At 47.7% G+C, this 27,277-nt stretch overlaps 1 protein-coding gene across 6 annotated transcripts in view; it reads right to left on the reverse strand.

Annotated features, from left to right (window-relative positions):
• Positions 1-27,277, reverse strand: part of Mgat3 (beta-1,4-mannosyl-glycoprotein 4-beta-N-acetylglucosaminyltransferase) — a 54,118-nt gene that overhangs the window by 14,716 nt on the left and 12,125 nt on the right. The window contains exon 1 of one of the 6 annotated variants that reach the window (XM_029470131.2): positions 15,612-15,724. The exons of the other annotated variants lie outside the window; for them this stretch is intronic. The gene's annotated coding sequence lies outside the window, so the exon portion shown is untranslated. Of the gene's footprint in view, positions 1-15,611; positions 15,725-27,277 lie in introns of those variants that run through there. 6 annotated transcript variants of the gene reach the window in all.

The following is a 27,277-nucleotide window of genomic DNA, read 5'->3' on the forward strand; positions in this document are numbered from 1 at the left end:
AAAAGATGGACCATCCAGAGACTGCCCCAACTGGGGATCCATCCCATAATCAGCCACCAAACACAGACACTATGGCATATGCCAGCAAGATTTTGCTGAAAGGACCCTGATATAGCTGTCTCTTGTGAGGCTATGCCAGTGCCTGGCAAATACAGAAGTGGATGCTCACAGTCATCTATCGGATGGAACACAGGGCCCCCAATGGGGGAGCTAGAGAAAGTACCCAAGGAGCTGAAGGGGTCTGCAACCCTATAGGTGGAACAACAATATGAACTAACCAATACATCCAGAGCTCGTGTCTCTAGCTGCATATGTAGCAGAAGATGGCCTAGTCGGCCATCATTGGGAAAAGAGGCCCCTTGGTCTTCCAACTTTATATGCCCCAGTACAGGGGAATGCCAGGGCCAAGAAGTGGGAGTGAGTGGGTAGGGAAGCAGGGCGTGGAGAGGGTATAGGGGACCTTTGGGATAGTATTTGAAATGTAAATGAAGAAAATACCTAATTAAAAAAAAAAAGATACACAGGGATTCTCTTGACTTGAAGCTGAATGACCCCATGTATAACAACAGACAGACTGGGTGGTGTCAGAGCATGGCAGATTCCTGAAGCGCCGGGATCTGAAGAGAGGCTGACATTGGGTTTGTCTCTTCACTTCTCATCTTCATACACTCCTTTGAGGGGTACACATCAGGTTGGACTCCACATGGCTATATATAGTGATAGAGTGGTCACTCTATAGCCCATATATCGTTCAGCTTCCTAAACCTCTATGATGGTTTGTATATGCCTGGGCCAGAGAGAGGCACTATTAGGAGGTGTGGCCTTGTTGGAGTGGGGGTGTCGCTATGGGCATGGGCTTTAATACCCTAGTCCTGGCTGCCTGGAAGTCAGTCTTTTCTTAGAGGCCTTCAGATGAAGATGTACACCTCTCAGCTCCTTCAGCACCATGCCTGCCTGGATGCTGCCATGCTCCTGCCATGATGACACTAGACTGAACTTCTGAACCTGTAAGCCAGCCCCAATTATATATTATCCTTATAAGAGTTGCCTTGGTTCGGTGTCTGTTCACAGCAGTAAAACCGTAACTAAGCTGGGCGGTGGTGGCGCACGCCTTTAATCCCAGCACTTGGGAGGCAGAGGCAGGTGGATTTCTGAGTTCAAGGCCAGCCTGGTCTACAAAGTGAGTTCCAGGAACAGTCAGGGCTATACAGAGAAACCCTGTCTCAAAAAACAAAAACAAACAAACAAACAAAAAACCCTAACTAAGACAGAAGTTGGTGATGAGACTGGAGTATTGCTGTGATAGACCTGACCATGCTTTTGTTTGGAAGAATGTGGATTTGGAGACTTTGGAAAGCAGTGGAATGCTTTAAGGGGCGGGGCGGGGGGGGGGGCTTAGTGGGCTATGCTAGTAAGACTTTGAAAGACTCTGTTGTTGAGATTGATTTGAACTGTGCAGACCTGGGTGGGCCAAGAGGGTTCAGTGGAGAAGAATTTCAGTATATGGCCTACAGACTGTTTTGTGGTATTTTGGTAAAGAATGTGGCTGCTTTCTGCCCTTGTCTAAAGAGTCTACCTGAGGTTAAGGTAAAGAGAGATTTATATTAATTACATTGACAAAGGAAATCTCAAAAAATCCCAGCAGAAACTTTGTTCTCAGGTTAAATCTCATGAAGAACATTTTGAAGAAGCATGAAAGCTTCGAAAGGAAAAATATAAAATATATGGTTCCAGTATAAAAGGAGCACAGGAAGTGAAATGGAGCTGAATCCTGTGTTCAAGGATACTAAGGTGAATTAAGGGAGTGGTGACCTAGGGGCAAGATCCCACCCAGGTAAGTTTAGCAGCAGGTGTGTTAGTATATGCTTTTAATTCCAGGAGACTGAGGCAAGCAGATCTCTGAGCTGAAGGTCAGCCTGGAATAAGGCAAGTTTTAGATCCAGGCATGGTAGTACACATCTTTAATCCCAGTGCTTAGGAGACAGGCATGAGTTCAAAACCAGTCTACAGAGCAAGTTTCAGGACAGCTAAGTTTAGGTAGTGAAGGAGTTGGCACACAGAAAGCTGGTGATAATATAATATAACAAGGGGGTCGTTTTCCAGCCCCAGGAAGCAGCAGAACTCAGCAGCTTTGGTCATTTGGCTCTGGCTTTATAGTCAAGAGGAGAAGGAGACTACTGGGACAGTGATGCTGGTTAGCTGGAGCTAAGAAATTAGTGGTGGTTAAGAAGAGACCAGCATCACTGAGGTGAAATCTTCTGGGAAGTGTTTTCTTTTTTTTTTTTTTTTTTTTTTTTTTGGTTTTTCGAGACAGGGTTTCTCTGTGTAGCCCTGGCTGTCCTGGCACTCACTTTGTAGACCAGGCTGGCCTCGAACTCAGAAATCCGCCTGCCTCTGCCTCCCGATTGCTGGGATTAAAGGCGTGCGCCACCACGCCCGGCTCTGGGAAGTGTTTTCTAAGAGCACAAAGAAGCTGTGGTCCAGAGATAGCCAAGGTTGTACCTCATGCTGCAGCTGGACTTGGGGGGAAAGCTGAAATCTCAGGAGGTTCATTCAATTTTCTTGTGTTAGAAAGGATTGCAGAGATGGCTTTGCAGATAGAGGTAGAAACACTTGGAAAGCAAAAAGAGCCAGTGGGAGGAGAACGAGATTCAGGTTTAATGTCTGAGACCAGGAATTGACTACATAATGCAAGAGGGCAGGAAACCAGGCTGGAAGAACGACCACTCTGCCCTGCTCCACACACTTTCACTGCCAGGTGCCCAGAGCTCCTCCATGAGACAAGGGGCCAGGAAGAGCAAGAGACGGTACAGGGAAAATGGGTTAGAGTTTCAGCCAAGTGCACTGCCAGAGGATTTGTCTGGGCTACACAGGCACCTTCAGCCTTCCCAATTTTTGTACAGCATATATCTTCTGCTAACAATGGTGGTCGTGCTTATAATCAGTTGATATAATGGTGTCCAACAGAAATGCATTTTAAAGAGGCTGTTGTAGTGTATGGCTTGCAATCTCCATTCGTTAAAGAAATGTTAAGTAACTGGACTACACAGCATAGAGTTATTTCCCCAAGAACGGAAGGGATTGGTGTCAGTTATGCTAGAAACTGGTCAACGATTACACATTATCATGCAAGAAAATGAAGCTGATGGAAGCTAGACTGGCCAGGCATCCTTTGGTAGCTAATAGACAGATCTGAGTATTCCCTAGTTGGGGGTATAGGCTGGGGTCCCACTCCAGGATATACACAAATATCCTGACTGAGGAAAGCCAGGGCTACCAGCCCTATTTCCTGGCTCACCCAGAGGGAAAACATCTGCTCCAGGGGAAAAGTGTAGTCAAGGCTGTCAAGGATACCAGCCTGCTTGGATGGTCTCTGTGATCCTGTTTACCGTGGGACAACTGCCACTGTGCCTTATGTGGGCAAAACCATCAAAGTCCAGGGAGGCCAAAAAAGCTACACAAAGGGCAGTTTTTGCTCCAACCAGTGGTCTGGGGTGATGAATGCCCAGACCACCTAGATCCCATACAGGTATCCAGCTCCCTTGGCTGCCTCAGTACCAGGAGAGAAGCCTCACTGACAGCTCTCAATCCAATATCTACCCTCAGGCAAGCCCCACCCCTGCTTGCTACCCCACAACCACCTGCACCCTGACTGACTCCTTCCCTTCCTCCAAGCCCTCTTCATTAGCCTGACTTCAGCATCCTGCAGGCTACCTAGAACTCCTCTACAGAGGGGTTGGCAAGTACTTGAGAGAGCTGTCCTGCCAGGACTCTGTCCTTCCCCATACTCCCTACCCAGCACATTAGCTTCTGGTCCATGGGCAGTGGGGACACAGGACAATTCTACTAGTGCTGGATGCAAACAGATTAGCCATGTCCATAGGCTGGCTGTACTCAGCAGCCTTCATGGGTTTCACTACGAACCAATGAAGTGAAAGATCCTGACAGAATGTAAAAGGACACAGAAGCCCTGAAATTGGCAAGATAGACATCAGTGTGGGACTGAAAACGGATGCAACCCCTATAGGAGTGTGACAATACCCAATGAACCGTGAAGCAAGAGATGGAATCAGGCCACATATTCAGAGACTATTACAACTAGGTATTTTGGTACCTTGCCAGTCACCCTGGAATACTCCTTTACTGCCGGTAAAGAAACCTGGCACGAGTGACTAGTGACCAGTCCAAGACCTGAGAGAGGTCAATAAAAGGGTCCAAGATATTTACCCAACTGTTCCTAATCCCTATAACCTCCTCAACTCACTCCCTCCGGAGCGAAAATGGTACACAGTACCTGATTTAAAAGATGCTTTCTTTTGCCTGAAGTTACATCCCCCCAGCCAGCCCATATTCGCCTTTGAGTGGAGAGATCCTGACACTAGATAGGACAATTGACCTGGACGCGGTTACCCCAGAGGTTCAAAAACTCCCCCACCCTTTTTGATGAGGCTCTACATCGAGATTTAGCCTCCTTCTGAGCTGAAAACTCCCAGATAATTCTGCTTCAATATGTTGATGACTTGCTCCTTGCTGCAACCACAGAGAGAGAATGCTGTCAGGAGACCAAGAGATTGCTAGCAGAACTGGGTGAGTTGGGTTACCGGGCCTCTGCTAAAAAAGCCCAGCTATGTCAGATGGAAGTAGTCTACTTGGGATATACCCTCCGGGACGGAAAACGGTGGCTGACAGAGGCTAGAAAAAGGACACAATGCTGTGACAAGGGGAAATAACATGGCTGATGTTAAAGCTAAACAGGCTGCACTCGGCCCTAAGATACTGCCTTTCAGGACTCAATACTGACCTTCAGGACTCAACAGATAGAACCTCTCCAGAAAGTTGCTCTGCCAGAACCACAAAAAGAAGGGAAAAGATTTATTGAAAATATACATCTGCTGTCCCACCTGGGAGTCAAACCCTGCAAACACTGGTCAAAGCATCTACTTTTTATGTTTTAAGATTCTCTGATGTTGCAGAAGCAGTAGTTAAGAACTGTGTACTGTGTGCCATGCATGACTAATGCAGGACATTCAAGATATCCTCCAGGGAGAAGACTATGAGGAGATCGCCCTGGAGCCTATTGGGAAGTAGATTTTACTGAAGTAAAGCCAGCTAAGTATGGTAATAAATATCTTTTAGTTTTTATAGATACCTTTTCAGGATGGGTGGAGGCCTACCCAACAAAAAATGAAACTGCCAATGTTGTGGTTAAGAAAATCCTAGAAGAAATTTTTCCACGGTTTGGAATACCTAAGATAGTAGGGTCTGACAATGGACCCACCTTTGTTGCCCAGGTAAGTCAGGGACTGGCCATCCAACTGGGGATTGATTAGAAATTACATTGTGCTTATAGACCCCACAGTTCAGGACAGGTAGAAAGGATGAATAGAACTCAAAAAAAAAATTTTTTTTTTTGACTAAATTAATCTTAGAGACCGGCGGGAATTACTGGACCGCCCTCCTTCCCTTTGCCTTGTTCCGCATCAGGAACACACTGGGAACATTTAAGCTCACTCCATATAAAATCCTGTACGGGGGGGGGCCTCCCCCACTCACTGAAGTAGAGAGAGTGTTAGATCCTTTAAATTTTAACCCTGGTCCTTCATTGTTTACATGCATGAAAGCCCTAGGAGTGGTCAGAAACACCACCTGAGAGTAGCTCAAAGAGGCCTACGAACCAAGAGACTTGATGATACCACACCAGTTCCAGGTAGAAGATGCAGTTTTTGTCTGATGACATTGAGCTGAGAATCTAAAACCTTGTTAGAAAGGCCCTTGCATCGTGCTGCTGACCACCCCCACTGCTGTCAAAGTAGAAGGCATCTCTGCTTAGATTCATGCCTCTCACATAAAGCGAGCTCCTGAAGAATAAATCCCCTTGGTTGACCACCTTCATTTCTACTCTGATAGAGCCTCTAATAATTTTGCTGTTACTGCTGACATGTGGCCCGATAGTTCTTAATAAATTGGTGACCTTTATTAGAGAGAAGATTGGTGCCGTCCAGCTGTTAGTACTAAGACAACAATCCCAGTCTCTGCAGAACCTTAAAGAAGAGATTGCAGTTTAGTTCTAAGATTAGAACTAGTAACTAGAAGAAGTGGGGAATGAAAGATTCTGACAGAATGTAAAAGGACACAGAAGCCCTGAAATTGGCAAGATAGACGTCAGTGTTCGCAGAACTAGCTTCACTGATTTAAAAAAAATAGAGGTGCACAATGCTCTGGCCACTCCTTGAACCCGTGTGTCTGCCAATGTTTTGACCGTTCCTTGACCCATGTGTGTGCCCACTGATGAAGCCCATTGCCAGGTGTTTGTGATATTGGTTGCTGAGAAAGAGTCAGAAAATCTCCCCCAGCAACCACAGCCAGGCCAATCCAGAGTTGCTACACCTGCACCAGACTCTTTCCTTGTACCCCTCCCATACCCATTTCTTGAGAATAGACATTGTTTAGATCTGGAACTCCCCTACTCCCCCCCTTCTCCTTTCTCCCCTGAGGGCCTATAAAAACTGGGACCTCTTTCCTCTCGAGGTCGACTCCTCTACCCCTGCATGGGATATGAGTCATCCCCAGAGCTCTGGCTTTCCCCGAATAAAGCCTCATGTGGTTTGCAACAAGCTCGGTCTATCGTGAGTTCTTGGGTGTCCGCTATTGTCCTGAGGCCTGAGCAAGGGGCTCCTCTTGGAGTCTTTCAGAACAGTGACTACTGAGAGCCTGGACTTCCATGACCCACCCGTGGTTTACTTAATGCATGCTAAAAGTGACACGTACCACTTACCACAGCCTTAATATATATGCCAGGCATCAGCTAAGAAGCTCTACGTGCTCTCCCCTCCCTCCCTCCAAGATAGGGCCTATTCTCCCATTTTACACATGAGGAAACTGAGGCTCAGAGGGGTAGCACATGCACTAGGGACTATTGTATTAAGCTTGCAATAGATCGACCTAGAGAGAACGGAGGCAGAGAGGCCAGTAGGTTGGGTGTACCAGCCCTACTAGAGTGATGGGGACAGATTAAGGAACAGCCAGGATGAAGGGAAAGATCTGAGTGTGGGATGGTTGCGGTTGTGGGTTAATAAGTCCTAGCAGAATGCTGTCCTGTACAGTCTAGGTAACTGTGGTAGTTTGAAAGAAAATGGTCCCTGTAGGCCCATAAGGAATGGCACTGTTAGGAAATGTGGCTTTGCTGGAGGTGTGTTACTAGGGGGTGGGCTTTGAGGTCTCAGATCCTCAAGCCACGCCTAGTGTGACTCACTTGCTCTTCCTGCGGTCTGTCTGTCCCTCTGGATATAGAACTCTCAACTTAATCTTCGGCACCATGTCTGCCTGCACCCTGCCATCCATGGTTCCAGCCATGATGATGATGATGATAATGGGCTAAACCTCTGACCTGTAAGCAAGCTCCATTAAATGGTTTCCATATAAGAGCTGCCATGGTCATGGTGTCTCTTCACAGCGATAGGAACCCTAACTAATACAGAGGTTGGTACCAGGGACTGGGGTATTGCTCTGATAGGCCTGACCATTCTTTTGTTTAGAGGAAGGTGGTCTTTGGGTTGGAAAAGCAGTGGACTGCTTTGAGCACTGCTTAATGGGCTATCCTAGTAGAAGCACAAAAACAGTGGTGCTAAGGGTGATTTGAGCAGTGGGAACCTAGCCCAAGAGGTTTCAGAGGAAAATTTTAGTTATGTAGCCCGAAGACCTTTCTTGCGACATTTTGGTGAAGAACATGGCTGCTTTTTGCCCTTGTCAAAAAAAAAAAAAAAAAATCTGTCTGAGGCTAACCTGAAGAGTTTTAGCATTGGCAGAGGAAATCTCAAAATAGCCTAGTATCAGCTCTGCTGTGTGGTTATTAGTGGTCACTCATACAAGATCTATAATGAAGAGGAGTAAGCTGAGCAAGGAAAAGTAGAAAATACACAGGGTGAGGGGGGAAAGGGCACCAGGAAGTGGAATGGAGCTAAATTCTGTGTTCTAGCAAATAGACAGATTCAAGAAAATCCTGTTGTTAAATGGAATAAAAGGAGTGGTGACCTCACGGGGGAGACACACCCAGCTAAGCCTCTAACTTGTGAGAAGGAATTAAAGAACAGCTTAGGTCTAGGCTTGGTGGTACATGCCTTTAATCCCAGCACTCAAGAGACAGAGGCTCTCTGAGTTCAAAGTCAGTCTGGTCTACACAGATGGAGTTCCAGGACAGCCAAGCTTAAGCAATGAAGGAAACCATCAAAACCATAAAGCTAGCAGAGATGTAGTTGAACAAGGGGGCAGCAAGTTCCAGCCCCAGCAAACAGCAGAGCTAGGCAGCCCTGGCCATGTGTTTCTGGCTTTAGAGTCAAGGACAGGAGAAAGGGGTGATGAAATCTCCCTCCGTGATTAAGGAAAGCCACTGAGGCCAGGCACATGTGAGGAATGTCCTTGCATGGAGGCCTAGAGAGGCCATTGTGTGAAGCCTAGGTTATCCTGGAGACCCCAAGATGTTAGAGATGCCAGAGTTGTGGAATACCTGCTAAAGAAAGCTGCTAACGAGGAATGGAACCAGCCCAAGAGAAAGAAGTGGGTTGCAGTCAACAAAGCTGAAAGGAGTTGGAGATCTGAAGCACGTTTTGACATCAGATCTAGAGATGCAGAGTTTGGAGTTTAACCAGCTGCTTTTCCGTCTTGCTTTGGTTCAGCACTTCCTCATTATGTTCTCTTTCCTCTATTTTGGAATGGTAATGTATATCCTGTGTCATCACATCTTGACTATGACATATATGTGATCTGGTTTTTGATCTTGATTTTATAGGGGACTACAGTTAAGAGATTACATGAGTCTCAGAAGAGACTGCGAACTGTGAACTTTTAAACAGGGTCGAGGCTTTGGTAGACTATGGGGACTTCTAAAGTTGGACTAATGATATGGCTACAAGCCTATGGGGACTACAGATAGGAATGTGTTGGTTTGAAAGAAAATGGACTCAAGAGGCTCATAAGGAGTGGTGCTACTAGAAAATGTGGCCTTGGCCGGGTGGCGGTGACACACACCTTTAATCCCAGCACTTGGGAGGCAGAGGCAGGTGGATTTCTGAGTTTGAGGCCAGCCTGGTCTACAGAGTGAGTTCCAGGACAGCCAGGGCTACACAGAGAAACCCTGTCTCGAAAAAACAAGAAAGAAAGAAAGAAAGAAAGAAAGAAAGAAAGAAAGAAAGAAAGAAAGAAAGAAAGAAAGAAAGAAAGAAAATGTGGCCTTATCCGAGTAGGTGTGACTTTGTTGGAGGTGTGTCACTAGGGGGTGGGCTTTGAGGTGTCAGATCCTTAAACCAAGCCCAGTGTGGCCTGCTTGCTCTGTTACCTGCCAATCCAGATGCAGAAGTCTAAGCTCCTTCTCTTTCACCATGTTTGCCGGTTGTCATGCCATGATGAGAATGGACTAAACTAAATGGCCAGCCTCAGTTAAATGTTTTCCTTTAAATCAGGTGGTGATGACACACGCCTTTAATCCCAGCACTTGGGAGGCAGAGGCAGGTGGATTTCTGAGTTCGAGGCCAGCCTGGTTTACAGAGTGAGTTCCAGGACAGCCAGGGCTACACAGAGGAACCCTGTCTCGGAAAACCAAAAAAAAAAAAAAAAAAAGAGAGTTGTGTTACTCTCAGAAATATGACCTTCCTTCATGAGGGCCAGTCCCCTGCAGCAAGGCTCACACAGTATGCAATTGCCCAATGCAGAACAAAGAGACTGGGCCTGGCTGGGATACAGGGAAGTTAATCGAGGGCAGCAAGAGAGCCAAGGGGGACACAGGGAGACTGCAGTCTAGGACACTGGCTTGGGAACAGTTGCAGCAGAGGTCAGACCGAAGGACAAAACTAGAGAGAGTCTCTTATAAACATCACCTGTCACTAAGAAAGCCAATGGGCAATGAGTGAGGCAGGAAATAGAAGGTGGGACACTGGCTGGAAGAGAGAGGATGCTGAGAAATGGTAAGGGGTGAAGGAGAGACTCAGGGAGAGCCATGAGAGATGAGAGGACCAAAAAAAAAAAAAAGGACCAAGGAGATGAATGTAAACCATCGGGTGGATGAACTCGGAGAGAACTCGGAGAGACGCTGAGGGAGCTGAGAAGGAAGAAGCAGGCGGGGACTGAAGGAGAGGTTAACTAACCAAATGGCAGACACAGAATAGTTTAAATGGATTACATAAGTTATGACTTAGTCAGGGAATGAGCCAAAGTTTATTCCCTAGGCATTTATTAGTAAATATTTAGTCTCAGAGTCATTTTGGGAGCAGGACTTGGGAAAGAAAAAACAGTTTATTAATTTTTTTTAACACAAAAACCCTTAGGGAGCTCAGCACAGAGGGAGAGAGGACAGTTGAGGAAGCTGAAGAGAGCTCTTCTGTGAAGGATACACGCAGCTAAGCCCTCTAACCAGGCAGGAGTGGACAGACTGCGGGAGGCCTTCATCATCCTTCCCTTCCCGGCAGCCTACGGCTGGAGTATTGTCTGCTGCCAGACACCGTGTGCCACCTTCTTCCCTACCCTCTGGAGGACAGAGGTCCTGACACACAGCTGGCTGGCGGCCGCCTGGCATCTGCAGTTCTCAAGCCATGCATTTCTCTGCCACAAACACAGTTCACAAAAGCCCTAAGTCCTCTGAAGGTCTGAAGGGACAGCCAGCAGCCCCTCAGCTCTACCCAGTAGCCTCAGGAACTTGTCATCCTGGACAGTACCATCTGTCAAGCCACACACCATTTGACATGGAGAAAGGGGAGTCACTGATACTCCAGGAAGTTAGAGAAAATCCAAGGGAAGACCTGGGCTTCACAAAGACTGACAGGACACTTCCACACAGTGCTGATTCCTACCTTGACGGTTCCTACCGTGCCTGGTCCATGTCTCTCCATAGCAACCTCCTTGTTGACATCTCCACCCTCCCTCTGTGTTTTACCCCAGCCCTGACCACTGGGAACTCAGGCCAGGGGCGGAGGGCTCCAAGGTTAGTGCTCTGGCTACTCAGCTCTTACCCGTTTGCCTGCCTGGCTCAAACCTGTTCCCTAGTTCTCAGTGACCCGCAACTGTGGGAGGTATGGGGGCCTATCCTGAGACCACCCACAGACGTCTACTCAGAGTTCGTCATGCTGTATGCATCCTGCCCGCAGCCACTCACTGCTACTTACAAGTAAGGGGCTAAGGCTTATCAAAGGGTAAGCCTTGGCCCTCCCCATGGCCGACTGACCCTACCTAAGGCCTATGTTCCCCACCCCTCCACCTGTACAGGGTCACTGCCTAGGTCCCTACTGGCCATCTCTGCCCACCATTCCACAATATGGTACCTGTTTGGAGGCCCCCAGTTCAGTCCCAGCTTCTGGCTTTTGTAGCCACCGATTCTTTCCTCCGTGCCCCAGGCCAAACCAGGTCTGTCAGTTGTGTGGCTATGAGCTGATCTCAGGCAGGTCCATGCCAGCACAGCTATCTACCTGGAATGGCTTCCTAGAGCCACCTCGTCCCAGGCCTCAGGTCTCCTCAAGTGTAAAATACATGACCAGGCAGCTGGAGGGGCAGCCCTAGCTCTCAGAGGAGCCAGGTGTTGGGCGAGGCAGGAAACACCTGCATTTTCCCTTCCCGGAGCTGTCAAGGCCAAGTGCAGGTAGCCAACCTCAGACCTTCCTCTTCTGTCCATTCTCAGGGTGGAGAGCCTAAAGGACTACGCCCACCCCCACCCCCTCACTCCCCACCTCCACGGATGCTCTCAGAAGATGACCAGAGATAACATCAGAATGATGCATGCAAGCAAGCTCTCTGTCTCTTTCTCTGCCTTTCTTTCTATCAATCTGTCTGTCTCTGTCCCAACTTGTGTTGGGACAGGGTCTCATGTAGCCCAGGCTGCTCTCCCACTTGTTTGAGAGTCAAGGAAGACCTTGAACTCTCTTCTATCCTCCATCCTTTAATTCCCAAGTGCTAGGTTAGACCAAAATCTCTATGTAGAGGGACCCAGGATGACAAGCCCAGGGTGAGAACCTGTGCTGCCTCCTTTAAACACAGCTCAGTACCCACAGCTCCACGGGGTAGTGTGGTGTAGAAGCTCTCCTTCCACGGGGGGGGGGGGGGGGGGGGAATGAGATATCTGTGTGGTTGACCACAGATGAGACTTTAGAAGCCTAGAGGAGATCCCCAAGCAGCTGCTACACTACCTAGTAGTCCCTTTTTTGGCCCAGCCACAACCCTCATCCTCTGCGGTAGATACAGACCTGGGCTTTGGAGGTGGCGGAGCAGAGTTCTGAGCACACACGTGGCATGGCAGGGGGTCGCCATGCTTTAGCTTGGCTTTGCACACAATACTCCACTCACAGAGGTTTCTCTCCCCATGTCTACACCTCAGAATAGCCTCCACCTCCCTGAGAAAGTCCCCAAGTTCAGACCACTCAAGGGCCCTGGACTTCCAAGCAGTTGGCTCGGTAGCCGGACCTTTCATCCTCCCAGCAGGCTGTAACCAACAAGTCCTAACCCCGTCCCTCAAAATACACTTGAACATCAAGGCAATAAACGTCCTACAAACCAATAACCAAACAGGATGCCCACAGATAGGAGCCCTTCCTGTTCTGTGTGGCAGCATCTCCATCTGCCAGATGTCACGGCTGCACATACTGGCCCAGCTGCCCATAGCCCCTCAGTGGGAAGGAGACAGGGAGCTAAGATACTAAGACTTGCTTGGTAGATGAAGGCCCTTCCCATTTCTCTAGTGAGAGGCTGAAATAGAGTCTGAGGAGAGGGGCAGGGTTTGACCTTTAAAACAGACGAGACCAGAGAGGAACTGGACAACAAACAGAGAGAGCAAGCAATTAATGATTAACAGCTTCAATTGGAAGAAGGTGAACCCGGCTCCTGTGAGATTCTGTGGAAGCTTGGAGCCTCGGATACTCATTGAGCCACACCCACTTGAACTGATCACAGGCATCTTCAAGAACCCAGAGGCCAGTGGGAGGATGAATCTGACAGGAGCCCCTGGCCCTCAACTCCCTGCTACCTACGAGGCTCAAGCTGCCCACACCCAGAAAGGTAGTCCTGTCTCATTAGCAGTAGGAAACAGAAAAGCCAAGCAAATCCTAGAGTCACACCGAGGCCAGCTCTGTCAGGAATCGGCTTCCGCAGCTATGGAATGAAAAGCGGGGTACACCTTGTACCAGTAACCCCCCCCCCCGCGCAGCACAGTGTCAGGGGAGCACCGTGAGGTTGAAGTTGGGTAGTGGGTGCCTCTCAGTTTACTAAGGCCAAGGCCAGAGAGGATGGGACAAAAGAAATCTTCTGGTCCCCTGCAGTAGTGTTGGGGAGAAACTCAACTCTGAGCTGAAGGGACTTAGACTCAAAGTCTGTCCTTTCTCTGTCCCCACCACCAAGTGATCCTAGGCAGGTAACCTCAGAGATCCTACCTGCAGAGTCAAACCAGCCACCCCCTCTCTTCACAAGAACTAAATGGGATGACACCTAGGAGCCTTGAAGAGGGCCTGTTTTACAAGTCCCTAAGGCTCCCTCTCCATGTAGCCTCACACCATGTCTGGCAGGATACTCGATCTCTCTTCTTCTTCTGCAAACCCACAGCCATGCTCACTGGCTTCCCTCTGCCTCTCTAGCCACCATGGGCCACTACAATGTCCCCATCTGGGCATCTTCCATTCTTAGCTCCGTGGCTCATGGCACATCACACCCAGAATGAACCCAAGGCTGCTCTGGGTGTCCATAGATCCTGCTAAGATGGTTCTCACATCTTTACTGAATTCACCTTCCTCTTCCCTATTCTTCCTCCCCAGTAAGCCTCACCCTGGAGTCCTCAATGCTGTCGGCCTCCTGGTGCACCGTTTCCTCCTCAGATCTCTCAGTGATGGCAGCTTCTCTTTCTGATGTCACTGCCCAAGGCCTTCCTGACCAGTGGCCCCCAAAACTCACTCACTCTCTCACTCTCTCTCTCTCTCTCTCCCCCCACCCCCAGGTCATCCTCGAGGGAGATGCTCACCCTTGTTTATGCCTCTCTGCCTTCAGGAATGTCAACTGTAGGAGAGAAGGGTCACTTTTGCTTTCCGCCCCCACGACCCAGTAAACAGCTGCTGGGGACTGGAACCAAACATTGCAAGGACCCAAGGAACCCTGGAAGAAGGGTTCATGCACAGAGTGACAAATTCTGTCGGGTGGCTTAGGGGTGCTCCAAGGATGGGCCCAGACACTAAGAACTCATATCTGATGGGATACCATCCCTGACCTCAGTGCCAAAAAAAAAAAAAAAAAAAAAATCCCACCACCTTCCCCCTCCTCAGAAAATCCCCTCAACCCCCTCTGCCTAGGTCAGCATTCTTGTCCCAGCAGTGCCAGCCCCTCCCACCCAGGCTTGGGGCCTCCAGAGACAAAGTACAAAGGGCCACTTTAGCTCAGTCTCTAGCGCAGAGGGCTGGAGGAGGGAGGAGGTGCCCCCCCCCCCCCACTGTCCTCTCAGGACCTCTCTGTTGATGGAGTCAAGCCCCTTGCAATGTTCCTAGCATTGTCCCGGTGATATAGAGGTAGGGCAATGCATAGGATGAGGGACAGGTGTCATGGCAGACACGCCCACGGGCATGGGCAGTCAAAAGAAGTGAACATGGGTGTGGGTGACACAGCCTGCCACCAAGGAGACTGGCTTAACTTCTGCAGTCGAGCAGCAGGGTACTCTGAATGGACCACTCTGACAAACAAGCCGATAACCCGTTACCCATGCCTGGCACAGAAGGAGTCTTTAGGAACTTCTCTACGCCTGGTATTCTTTCCTCTGGGGCCACTCAATGATTAGTCAAGCAACCACACACACTGGGTGCCCAGAAACCTCTCCCCCCAACCCCCAGCCCTTCCACTCAACATTCCTCCTCTGTCTGATGACCTGCTGAGAATTCAAAAACAAACAAACAACAACAAAGAAGAAACCTTCCACCTAGCCCTGGCCACCAGGTTCTCCCAGCATCCCTCAGTCCCCACCTGTTGCAGGGTCTTCCTGGCTGGCAGAATTGCCCCCTACCCTAAACTTCTCTCGCCGGGGCTGTGCCCTTCCCCAAGCTGTTCTTCTCTATATAACCCAGCCATCTTGGTTATAGGTCCCGTCTTTTGTTTTTTGTTTTCAGCCTTCTGGCTCCTTGGCTACGGCTCAAGGTTCCTCGATTCCTTTCCCCTCTCCGCCCTTCTCACACGGTCCAGTCCAGGCTGCTGGTCATGTTCAGTCTGGACCCTTCCAGGTGCCTCTATGTTCTCGTTCTCTCTCTCTCTCTCTCTCTCTCTCTCTCTCTCTCTCTCTCTCTCTCTCATATTTACAATAAATCTCCTCCTCCATCCCTAGGAACAGTCATGCCCCCTCCCACTTATTTATTTATTTATTTATTTATTTATTTATTTTTGTTAAAGATTTATTTATTTATTATATGTAAGTACACTGTAGCTGTCTTCAGACACTCCAGAAGAGGGCGCCAGATCTCGTTACGGATGGTTGTGAGCCACCATGTGGTTGCTGGGATTTGAACTCTGGACCTTTGGAAGAGCAGTCGGGTGCTCTTACCCACTGAGCCATCTCACCAGCCCACACTTATTTATTGATATATTTATCTGTTTGCTTTCATTCAAGCACTTACCAAGATGACAGTAGCGCCTCTCTGAGGTCTCTAGGAACCAGTCATGCTGGCACTCATCTCAGGCCCCATGATCAGCAATTAGCACTCACCAGGACCGTGGTGTGGCCTTCCTGAGGAAATCCTAGTCAGGTTCACAGGAGCTGGCCTACTGTTTTTGTTCTTGGACCCAGTGCCCTCTAAATATGTCCAAGCACAAGGATAAAGTCCAAGCACACTAGGAGGCTTCGCATTCCCAGGCCATCTCACACCTCTCTCACTGTTTGGACTGCCCACTAGAGTTGGGACATCTAGCCTGCTGGGCCGTCACGTGATTTGTACCCTTAGCCCCAAGTCTAAGCTGACCAAGACCACACCAGATCCCTTCCTAGGCCCTTAACACATGCAACCTTATCTCTAGAACCCATCTTCCTGGAGAAATTGGAATGTGCTTCGAGGTGAGTTTCGATGTAGTTATGCCTCTATGTGCACAGAGGACTGCATGACACCAGGAAACTTGGTTCCAACTTGTACGGTACTTAAACATGCTCTACGTGTTCTAGAGTCTGACTCTGGAAGTTTGAACCAACCCAGCTAACTACATTGTGCTGAAACGGATTTCCTTCATGCCTCTCGCCGAGAATTCCTCTGCCAGCTGTAGCATTTGCAGGGAATGAAGAGAGATGGACAGAAAGCTAGGCTTAGAATCCTCCTCACCGTGTCCAAACTGCTCTTCCCACTGTGTGAAAGGAAAGAATGGCCAGGATGGGCGACTGCAGCAGATGACAAGTCTGAAGTGCTTCCTGTACCTAGAGACCCATGATCTCATGAATATGGTCCCAACAGAGCAAGTTTGGGCTGTTGGCTCTGGGTATCTATAAGTTCTGAGCTTTCTGAAGCCTTGCTGGCAAATCTGGGCCACTCAGCTCAGCTCTCTGCCTGGGGCTCATCTGAGAGGCAGGCCTGAGTCTGAAAGTCATCTGTACAGATCTTAACAGGAGAGTTCTTGCAGATCCAATGCCAGCTCCCTATACACTTTCTAGTCCAAGTTATGAAAACCGTAGCTGAGTACTTTCACATGCTATCAGAGTCTCTAAGGATGAAAGGGCAGGTCCCAAGGCCCTAGTGTGACTGATCTTATGCAAGGGTATTTCTGAGTGTTGGCCAGGACAGACCATAGCCGTCATACCACAGCAGATTCAGACTGAACCTTTCTGCAATAAGAGCCTTGAGTCAGGATCTAACCGTCTCCATTGGAGACCTAGGAAGCCATCCATCATCACAGGGCATGGATGGAGCTAGAGAGATGTCTTATTAGTTGAGAGCACATGCTGATCTTGCAGAGGAACAATGTTTAGTTCCCAGAAGCCATGCTGGGCAAATCATAAGCACCTGTAACGCCATCTCTGGGGATCTGACACTCGCTTCTGGCCTCTGTGGGGACCTATACTCTGCACAAACCCACACGCACATAATTCAAAATAAATCTTTTTAAATTTTAGGGGGTTTTAGTATTTATTCATTCATTCGTTCATTCATTGTCTCAAGACAGGGGTTCTTCATGTAGTAGCCCTTGGTATCCTAGAACTGGCTCTGAGACTAGGCTGGTCTTGAACTTAGAGATCTGCCTGCTTCTGCTCCGGAGTACTGTGCCATGACTGACCAACTTAATTTTATTTTAATTTTTTTTTTTTTACAAAAATTAGGAATAGTGGGGTCTAGAGAGATGGCTTAGCAGGTAAGAACACCGACTGTTCTTCCAGAGGACCCGGTACCCACATGGCGGCTCACAACTGTCTGTATCTCCAAGATTTCACACCCTCACACAGACATACATGTAGGCAAAACACCAATGCACATTTTTAAAAAAAAAAAAATTTAAATACCACATAGGTCTTTAGAGGCTGAACCCACTCATGACCTCCATAAGAGCACCAGCCAGCTAATTCTTGCCCCATCAATGACTTAACTTTCCCACTTGGAAGACCCAGTAAGTGCTAAAAAGCAGGCAGGTAAATTCTTACATATCCCAGTAACTCTGAGGGCTAGGGGCAGGAGTCCAAAGTCATCTTCAGCCATTATCAAGTTCAAGCCAGTCTGAGATACATGAAATCCTATCTCAAAAAAAAAAAAAAAAGTGTTTTCTTGTACCATATACACTTAAGGAATGTTGCTAGGGCCAGGAAAGTCCCATTAGGGGTTCTCACAGCCAGACATAGCTTCAGGATCAGGAGATGGCACCAGAACCGGACAGAAGGAAGAAGGAGCTGTAGTCCAGGAACTTTCCTTCTCTGTTGCCTTTCAAAGACAAAACTTCCACTTTCCTGTTTTAAACGGTTCCTCTTCCCTTTCAGGAAAACAGCAAACGAAAGAGGGAGGCCTGGCCAGATCCTTCAGCCCTTCCCTTCCCTTCCCTTCCCTTCCCTTCCCTTCCCTTCCCTTCCCTTCCCTTCCCTTCCCTTCCCTTCCCTTCCCTTCCCTTCCCTTCCCTTCCCTTCCCCCTGTACCTACCATCTCCATAGATTTCTTGTCAGTTCTGGGGCAACGTGCATTTTTCTCTATCAGACTTTACCCTTCTGTACTCTGGAGGACAGGAGCTCAGAGAACTCTATCCGCCTCACTCCTCATTCATCCTAGACCTGACCCAGATCCTGGGGAGAAATTTCCTATCTTGGAGACAGGGGCAGCATGAGAGGTATGATGGTGCAGAGAACCCTGGGCTATCACACACCACCTGGCCTAAGTCCTGAGTGTCATAGAGCTCTATTTTCCTCCCACAAAATGGGTAGTTTATCTGGCCATGAGGACTGCAGGTTCCTAGCTCGGCCCCTCTGCCTAGCTAAGAAGAAAACGCCCTGGACTCAGCTTCACCTTTCCAAGACTTTCAGGAGCTAAGGCAGAAAGTCTGTCCCACCACTCTGTCCCTTTGCATGGAGATACAAGGAACCACAGTGAGTCTTGTTGCTGGTCCTCGAACCTCCAGTTGCGGCCAATCCCCTTCTTTTGCTCTGCAGAATCTCCACCAGGCTCCTCAGTGCCCTTGGCACAAGTACTCCACTTATCCCAAGGAGAAGACAGACCAAAGCCTTGGGCAATCTGGGCTCATCCTCGCAGCCCCTGGAGATCAGACCTAACTTTCTGTGGGAGCCTCAATGACAAGTGCACAAAGGGTTCAGAGAAGAGCTGAAACAGGGCTCTGAACAAAGGGACAAAAGTCAATACCAAAGGTCCTGAGTTCAATTCCCAGTGACCACATGATGGCTCACAACCATCTATAATGGGATCTGATTCCCTCTTCTGTCATTCAGGCATGACATGCAAAAGAGTACTAATATACATGAATGAATGAATGAGTGAATAAATACTAGACTCATTCTTTTAAAGAGATTTAGTTATTAATTTTATGTATATGAGTTCATTGTAGCTGTCTTCAGACACACAAGGAGAGGGCATCGGATCCCATTACAGATGGTTGTGAGCCACTGTGTGGTTCAGGACTTCTGGAAGAGCAGCCAGTGCTCTTAACCGCTGAGCCATCTCTCTAGTGCCTTCCTCCCACGAGACAGGATTTCTCTGTGTAGCCCCGAGTGTTCTGAAACTCTCTAGGTAAACCAGGCTGGCCTCAAACTCAGAAATCTGCCTGCCTCTGCCTTCCAAGTGCTGGGATTAAAGGTGTGCAACACTGCCCCGGCATAAAGAACCATTTCTAAACAGATCCATTTCCACCATATCCTTTCTTATCCACTACCTTTGGTGCGTGGTGGGCTAGAAGGGAGGTTAAAGTGTTTAAGAACCATTATTAAAAGTAGAATTTTGAAAAAATTAAAGTCACAAAGTCCCTTGCATGGAGGTGTGTCAGGTGAACTTCGGAGAGTCCTTTGGTCATCCTACAAGACCATTCTACACAATCATAATGCCCTGCTCAGTCCCAGTGACCTCTTGCAAGCTGGCTGCACTCAGCTCACATTCTGGGAGCTTGCAGTATGGCACTGGACTGCCTTTAAGTGGTTTCTGAACCCAGGGTACAAGGTAGGAAGGAAGCAGAACTGTCCCTTCCAACTCACGTTTTTGCTTTGAAAGCAGCAAAAAGAATACCATACTAACCACCCGTTCCCCAAATGGCCGCTCTTTCTACAGAACTTCCTGCTTGTGTGACTGCTCTAACCTGAGACTCAGTTTCTACATAACGAAATGAGAATTATCCTGGGACCACGGCCTGTGTGGAGCTCAAGAGATACTAGAACAACAACCCTCAGGAAAGACACGCAATGGACCTGAGACATAGCTCAGCCGTTGGAAGCCTATACTGTTCTTGCAGAGGTTTGGAGTTGTCCCCAGCACCCCACATCAAACAGCTTGTAAATATCTGTAACCCCAGATCCCAGGAATGCAACATCCTTTTCTGGCCTCCTCGGGTGCTTGTATTCACATAAACAACATCTGTGCATAGAAATAATAGAAATAAATAAATAAATAAATAAATAAATAAATAAATAAATAAAGGACGGGCTAGAGAGATGATGGTTCACTGGGACAACATGAGCACTTACTATTCTTGCAGAGGACCTAGGTTTGGCTCTTAACACCTACACAGCAGCTCACAAATATCTATAATTCCAGTTCCAGAGGATCCAATGTCATCTTCTGACATTCATAGGCACCAGGCATACACAAATGACACACACACATGCATGCAAACAAAACACTCATACATAGAAAATAAGTAAACCTAAAATAGGGGAAAAAAACTTTCAAAAATAAATCTTAGGAATGATAAATGAACAATAAAAATAACTATAGCTCTGATACAAAGCACTTGCCTCACACATACAAGGCCCTGAGTTCCACACCTAATATTACACAAAGAAAAAGAAAGAGGGGTTGGTGAGATGGCTCAGTGATTAAGAGCGCCGACTGCTCTTCCAAAGTTCAAATCCCAGCAACCGCATGGTGGCTCACAACGATCCCTAACGAAATCTGATGCCCTCTTCTGGAGTGTCTGAAGACAGCTACAGTGTATATAATAAACAAACAAACAAATAAATAAATATTTTTAAAGAAAAGAGAAGAGAGGAGAGGAGAGGAGAGGAGAGGAGAGGAGAGGAGAGGAGAGGAGAGGAGAGGAGAGGAGAGGAGAGGAGAGGAGAGGAGAGGAGAGGAGAGGAGAGGAGAGGAGAGGAGAGGAAGAGAAAGAGAAAGAGAAAAGAAAGAAGAGCCCAGAGATGGGTATGGTAGTCCATATCTCTAAATTTTAGTTGGAGACAGAGCTGAAGCAGGAAGATTGAAATCTGTTTGAAGTCAACCTGGGATACATAGTAATTCCCAGGCCAGCATGGCTACAGTGTAAGACTGTATAAATAAATTAGTAAGTAAAAAATAAAATAAACCTCTAGCATATTGGTCCTGTTAGCACTATAAATATAAGTTGTAACTATTTGGGTTCACAGTGCTTATTAGTGGTAGGTACTGCAGTCTGAGAGACCCACTACCTTGAAGGCCTCCAGTTCTACTGCTGTAAAGAAACACTATGAGCAAGGCAACTCTTAACTGGGGTTGGCTTACAGTTGCAGAGGTTCAGTCCCTTATAGTCATGGTGGGAAGCATGGCTGCACCCAGGCAGACATGGTACTGAAGAAGTAGCCGAGAGGTTTCCACATTCTGATCCACAGGCATCAGATGGGGGCGGGAATGGGGGAGGCTGGGGAAGTGAGTAATGACTGAGCCTGGCTATGGGTTTAAACACCACTTTAAAGTTTCAACACCAATCCCACCAGTGACATACTCTGCCCAATGGAGATTACCAAATCCCACAAAACAGATAAGGAGCCTGCCTGTGAGGGGTGAGTCAGGCAGGGTGGTTGGAGGGAGGATGTGTGTGTGGGGGAAGGGGAGTATGGGGTGAGAAGCTGGGGGGAGGGGAAGTAGGGGGAATCTTGCAGCCTGACTGACTGGCAGTTGGGGTGTTTCTTTATTTATACTGAACTCAATAGGCATAAATAGATTTATATTGCTCCAAAGCACAGATCATAGCACTTCTGTCCCTGACACTTGTTTTAACTTCCTCTTGGTCATAAGTTTAGTCATCATTGATAAACCATGACAAAACAGAGTTAGTTATCTTTTACAATTGTTTTCCCTCATCAATTCCACAACCAAATTTTAAGAATCTAGAGGCATGCCAGGCAGTAGTGATGCACGCCTTTAATCCCAGCACTCAGGAGGCAGAGGCAGGTGGATTTCTGAGTTTGAGGCCAGCCTGGTCTTCAGAGTGAGTTCTAGGATAGCCAGGGCTACACAGAGAAAGAAACCCTGTCTTAAACAAACAAACAAACAAACAAACAAATAATCTAGAGGCATATTTTGCCAAAGCATGACAGCCTGTTCTCAGGCTGGTGATTTCAAGGGCATTAGACAGAAAATAGCCAAGTCAGTCTGGGCAGGCAGTCATATCCCAAGCAGTGTATTATCAAGTGCTAATTGTCATTAGGCCCCAAGAAAAAATCTTCAGGCCAAAGCTGCTACAGTTATTCAATTTCTGCCATAATCAATGTTTATATTTTATATCCTTGTAGAATTTATTTATATGTCTAATCTTGGTATTCTTTTATTTCTTGGTCATATGATACCACAATGGCCTAACATGAACTAACTTTTCTAAGACAGGGAGGTCTTTTTTTTTTTTTTTTAGGTTTTTCAAGACAGGGTTTCTCTGTGTAGCCCTGGCTGTCCTGGAACTCACTCTGTAGACCAGGCTGGCCTCAAACTCAGAAATCTGCCTGCCTCTGCCTCCCAAGTGCTGGCATTAAAGGCGTGCACCACCACTGCCCAGCTGGAGGTCTTAATATTTTATTCTCTTATCTCTTATCCACAACATTCTTTGTCCATCAATATAAGCCCCTGTGCAGGGCAGAGATAACTCCAGCCAATGTAACTTTATTGCTGTATCTTTTCCTCAAGGGGCATACCATATGTGGCCCACAATCTTATCTGCTACATACTTGCTTGAGTGTACAGTAGAAGAGGTTTTTAACCTGAGCTGCTGCCCACTTCTCTAGGCTACCTTTGTCTTGTTTATCTTTTGAAGTTGACTTTATTTTGATTATCTTGGTCCTGAGTAAGTTAAACACAGAGGCAGATGCTCCAAGAGTGTCTTGGAGTCAGAGCCTCATAAGAGACCTCTGGTGTCTTTATTTGAGTCACAGCCTCCAGGGTGTCAGGAAGACCTTCACGTGGGGCCAGATAAGGCTATCTCCCTAAAACCAGCAGGGGTAGTATGTTCAGGACTTTGAAGCTTAGAAGCAGTACTGCTGGGAGAAGACATAAATGATTCCTAAGAAAATTTCCATTAATCCAATATCCTAAGTTGTACAAATATTAACACCCCCCCCCCAAGTATGCAACACATGGAGACCAAGAGGAGATGTGGAAGACGGCAGGACACTGGTTGCAGGATGTGGCTCAGTTCTGCTGGATCTTGGTCAAGCAGATGGGCTGGCTTTATGACTTTTGCTTTTCCCATTAGTTATGACTGTGCCAATACTTCTTCCGACAAAGTCACACCTCCTCATCCTTCTCAAATAGTACCGCTCCCTGATGATTAAGCTTTCAAGTTCTTAAGCTACAGAGGCCGTTCTTATTCAACCCACAATCGCCTCTGAGACTCCAGCTATCTATTGCCAACTTCTGGGTGTCAATGGCTGGCTACCCATTACCTCAAAGACCTGATCTTCTGGAAGTCTTCCAAAGCTGTAATGCCTCTCAGAGCTAATTCTTGGTTGGCGTCCCAAGGCCTCTGAGAGCTTTGAGCAGTAGATTGTCAGAGCTGTATCCACTCTTGGCCGGCACCCTAACTGAGAATAAAAAACCTGTTTCATTTAAATCCAATGCTGTTTTATTATCATCTGTCCACTCTATTCTTTGAATCAGAATGTGGCAAGGTCTTAGTTGGAAACAGGAGACAACTCCACAAACCTTCTCACTGGGTGTAGTCAAGGACACACCTTGTAGATCTTTTTACCATGCCAGTCAAGTCGTATCCTTCCCGGAAATGGCTCTTACTTGCTGTCCTTGTAATCCATTTAATAAATATTTAAAGAATATTTAGTGAATGCCTTCTGCCTGGAGGTCCAGTGCCAGCCTCTCCTGCCATGCTTTGTGGCCCTCACGGTTCAGTGGCACAATAATCTAACTACTAAAATCTTCCCAGAATACAGGCAAGCTCAGGGGGCAGCTTAGGCCAAAATCAGCCTCCAAAGGAGCCAAGACGGTCCAGCAATAGCAACAATGATTGAAAGCCTAGGTGTTTGGGAACAGAGGCCAAGAACAAGCAGGGGAACCAGAGGTATCATGAGGCAGCCTGGTCTTTCCGGGGCCAGACAGTGGTTCTTGGGGGCCTAAGGGTCTAGCAATGTTCAGGAGAACATTTTTAAAAGCTGCATGGGTCAGGAAGGTAGTCTGATGGTAGGGCACTTGCCTAGGAACCCTGAGAGGCCCTGAGTTCTAGCTTTAGAAACAAACAAACAAAGAAAAAAATGCAAAATAGGGCCAGCAAGGCAGTTCAGTGGGTAAAGGCACCTGCTGCCAAGTCTGGTGACCTGAGTTCAATCCCCTGAAACCATCTAGTGGAAGGTGAGAGCTGACCCCTGGAGCTGTCTCTGTCCCCCCACACCCAGATATACAAAGTGTAGCTAATCTTTTGTTTGTTTGCTTTTGAAAGAGGATCTTACTGTGTGTGATGCTTTGAATTACGCTTGGCCCACAGGGAGTTGGTTCTGTGAGGAGAGGTGTCCTTGTTGGAGAAGCGCGCACTGTGGAGGCTCCACCGCTGCAGAAGAGCGCTTCCTCCTAGCTGCCTGAGGATGCCAGTCTCTCCTGGTTGCCTTCGAATCAAGATGTAGAACGTGTCTCCTCCAGCACCATGCCTGCCTGGACACTGCCAGGCTTTCTGCTTTGATAATGGGCTGAACCTCTGAACCTGTAATCCAGTCCCAATTAAACTGTTTCCTTTATAAGAGTTGCCTTGATCATAGGGTTTCATTGTTATGAAGAGACACCAACTAAGATACTATGTAACAACCTTGGCCAGCCTGAAACTTGCGATGTAGACCAGGCTGACCAGGAGCTTCCCAAGATCTACCTGTTTCTGCCTTCTAAGCACTGGTAAAGTACACCTTTACCACCATGCCCCACCATTACAGGCTTTTGTGAGTTCCTAGCTCTGCCATGGAAGGGCTCTAATGCACAGCCAGGTAGGGACTGGGAAATATGCCCCTCCTTCAACCGGCAAATGAGACCAAAGACAGGAGATAGCTATAAGCTAAAGCAAACACCGAAGGGAGGGTAGCCTGGTGTCTCTGCAGCTCACTGCTTTGGGAAAGGCTCGTGCAGGTTCTTGGGAACCCAAAGAGAGAAAAGGGCCAGGTGTGGAAGAACAAGAGGGCTCAGACAGCGAGCTGGACAAATAATCCCTACAAATGGAATGTAACCTCGCTCCTACCACTTCCTGGCTGTGAGCCTCTATTCCAGGCATCCGGTACTGCCCCATGGGACGGATGTTAGCCTGCTCAGGCAATGGGTAAGTATCCAATGAACAGGAACAAGTCATTAACTGGGAGGTGCAGCTGGGAAGATACCTAAGTGGCAACTCATCTGGGGTTGGTCTCTGCCAGCCAGACATCCTGAGTCCACAATGCCCATTGATACCCTCTCCGTTCCAAGCTGCCACTTCTGGAAAGTTCCTAGCTGAGAGGAATAGGGCAGCAGAAGGATACACAGGTTATCCAGGCCTTTTCCTTCCCCCACAAAGGGCTCCACTTTAGCAGGAAGCAACGTTTTATGACATGTAACCTTTAAGTTCATAAAGCAACTGAGTAATTAGTAGATGCGTGAACGGTCTCAATGGCTCCGACTTTATGTTTGTAGAAAAGATGAAATGTGCACCAACAGGCATTTCCACTTTTGGCCACACAAGCAAAACTTATTTTAGGAATCCATTAACTATGTAGATATGGGCAAAGCTGTGGCCCCTGGTCTGCTCCATGCTAGACCATGAGAGAGGTCGTAGACAATTAAATCCTATCCTTTGTCTTCTTCTGAGAGGTGGAGACAGTAACTCCTACCAAACAGGGCTCCTGTGAGCACCTCTCTGTATTGAGAAGCTGCCCTCTGGAGGGTCCGTTTTCTTCATCAGGGATGGAGAAGGGAGGGGAAAGGTCAGAGCATTGGGGGCTGAGCTGAGAATCATTCATTTATGTATTTATTTGTTTATCCACATTTCCCAAAGACCACCTCAGTATATCACTGGCTGACTATTGCAAACACATTAACAACACACATACCAGGGCTGGAGAGATGCTTCAGGGGTTAGAAGCTGCTCTTCTACAGACCCAAGTTTCATTCCTGGCACCCATGTCAAGCAGCACATAGCTGCCTGTGACTCCACCTCCAGGGGACCTGACACTTTCTTCTGGCCTCCTCAGGATCCTGCACACACAGGTGTGTCCATGCACACAGAGACAGACAGACACATACACAGAGGCACAACTAAAAAGAATCCACATACGGACAAAAAAACACACAAACGCCCCAAAGCCAAAGGCACATGCTCCGTGGATTGACAGAAAGGATCAGGACCCACATTGGCTTCCCTGACATGGTAAGGCTCAAACTATGAGAACAAGGATTAGTCAGTGTATTAGTTAGGGTTTTACTGCTGTGAACAGACACTATGACCAAGGCAAGTCTTATAAAAAAACAACATTTATTTATTTATTTATTTATTTATTTTTTTGGTTTTTCGAGACAGGGTTTCTCTGTGTAGCCCTGGCTGTCCTGGCACTCACTTTGTAGACCAGGCTGGCCTCGAACTCAGAAATCCGCCTGCCTCTGCCTCCCGAGTGCTGGAAAAAACAACATTTAATTGGGGCTGGCTTACAGGTTCAGAGGTTCAGTCCATTATCATCAAGGTGGGAGCATGGCAGTATCCAGGCAAGCATGGCGCAGGAGGAGCTGAGAGTTCTATGTCTTCATCCAAAGGCTGCTAGTGGAAGACTGACTTCCAGGCAACTAGGGTGAGGATTTTATACCCACACCCACAGTGACACACCCATTCCAACCAGGTCACACCTATTCCAACAAGGCCACACCTTGAGATGATGCCACTCCCTGGTCCAAGGATATACAAACCATCACAGTCAGTGTAAACAAATTGTACCTCAATGCGTCCCTCTGAGTACTCCTGTTTACTATAAGTGCACCATATACAACCATTAACATTTCCATGGCTAGGAGCTGAGGAGGTGGCTTAGTTGATAAAGTACTTGATGCTCAAGTATGAGGTTTGCCTACGTTTGACCCCCACCTAGTACTGATATTATATTAAAAAAAAAAAAAAAGCCAGACAGTGTTTGCATACTGCCTGTAATCCAATGCCAGGGAGGATCCCTGGGGCTTGCTGGCCAATCAACAGAGCCAAGTCAGTAGCTCCAAGTGCAATGAGAGACTTCATTTCAAAAAATAAGGTGGAGTTGGAGAGATGGCTCAGTAGTTAAGAGCACTGAGTGCTGTTTGGTTCCCAGCATTCCCATGACAGCTACCGACCATCTGTCACTCCAGTTCCAGGGCAACCAGTGCCTTCCTCTGGCCTCTGGGAGAATCACACCAACAAACCGTGCAGACAGATGAGAAGTGCA

Source organism: Mus caroli, unplaced genomic scaffold (genome assembly GCF_978045245.1).
Source record: "Mus caroli unplaced genomic scaffold, Mus_caroli_1 scaffold_16, whole genome shotgun sequence".
Lineage (NCBI taxonomy): Eukaryota > Metazoa > Chordata > Mammalia > Rodentia > Muridae > Mus > Mus caroli.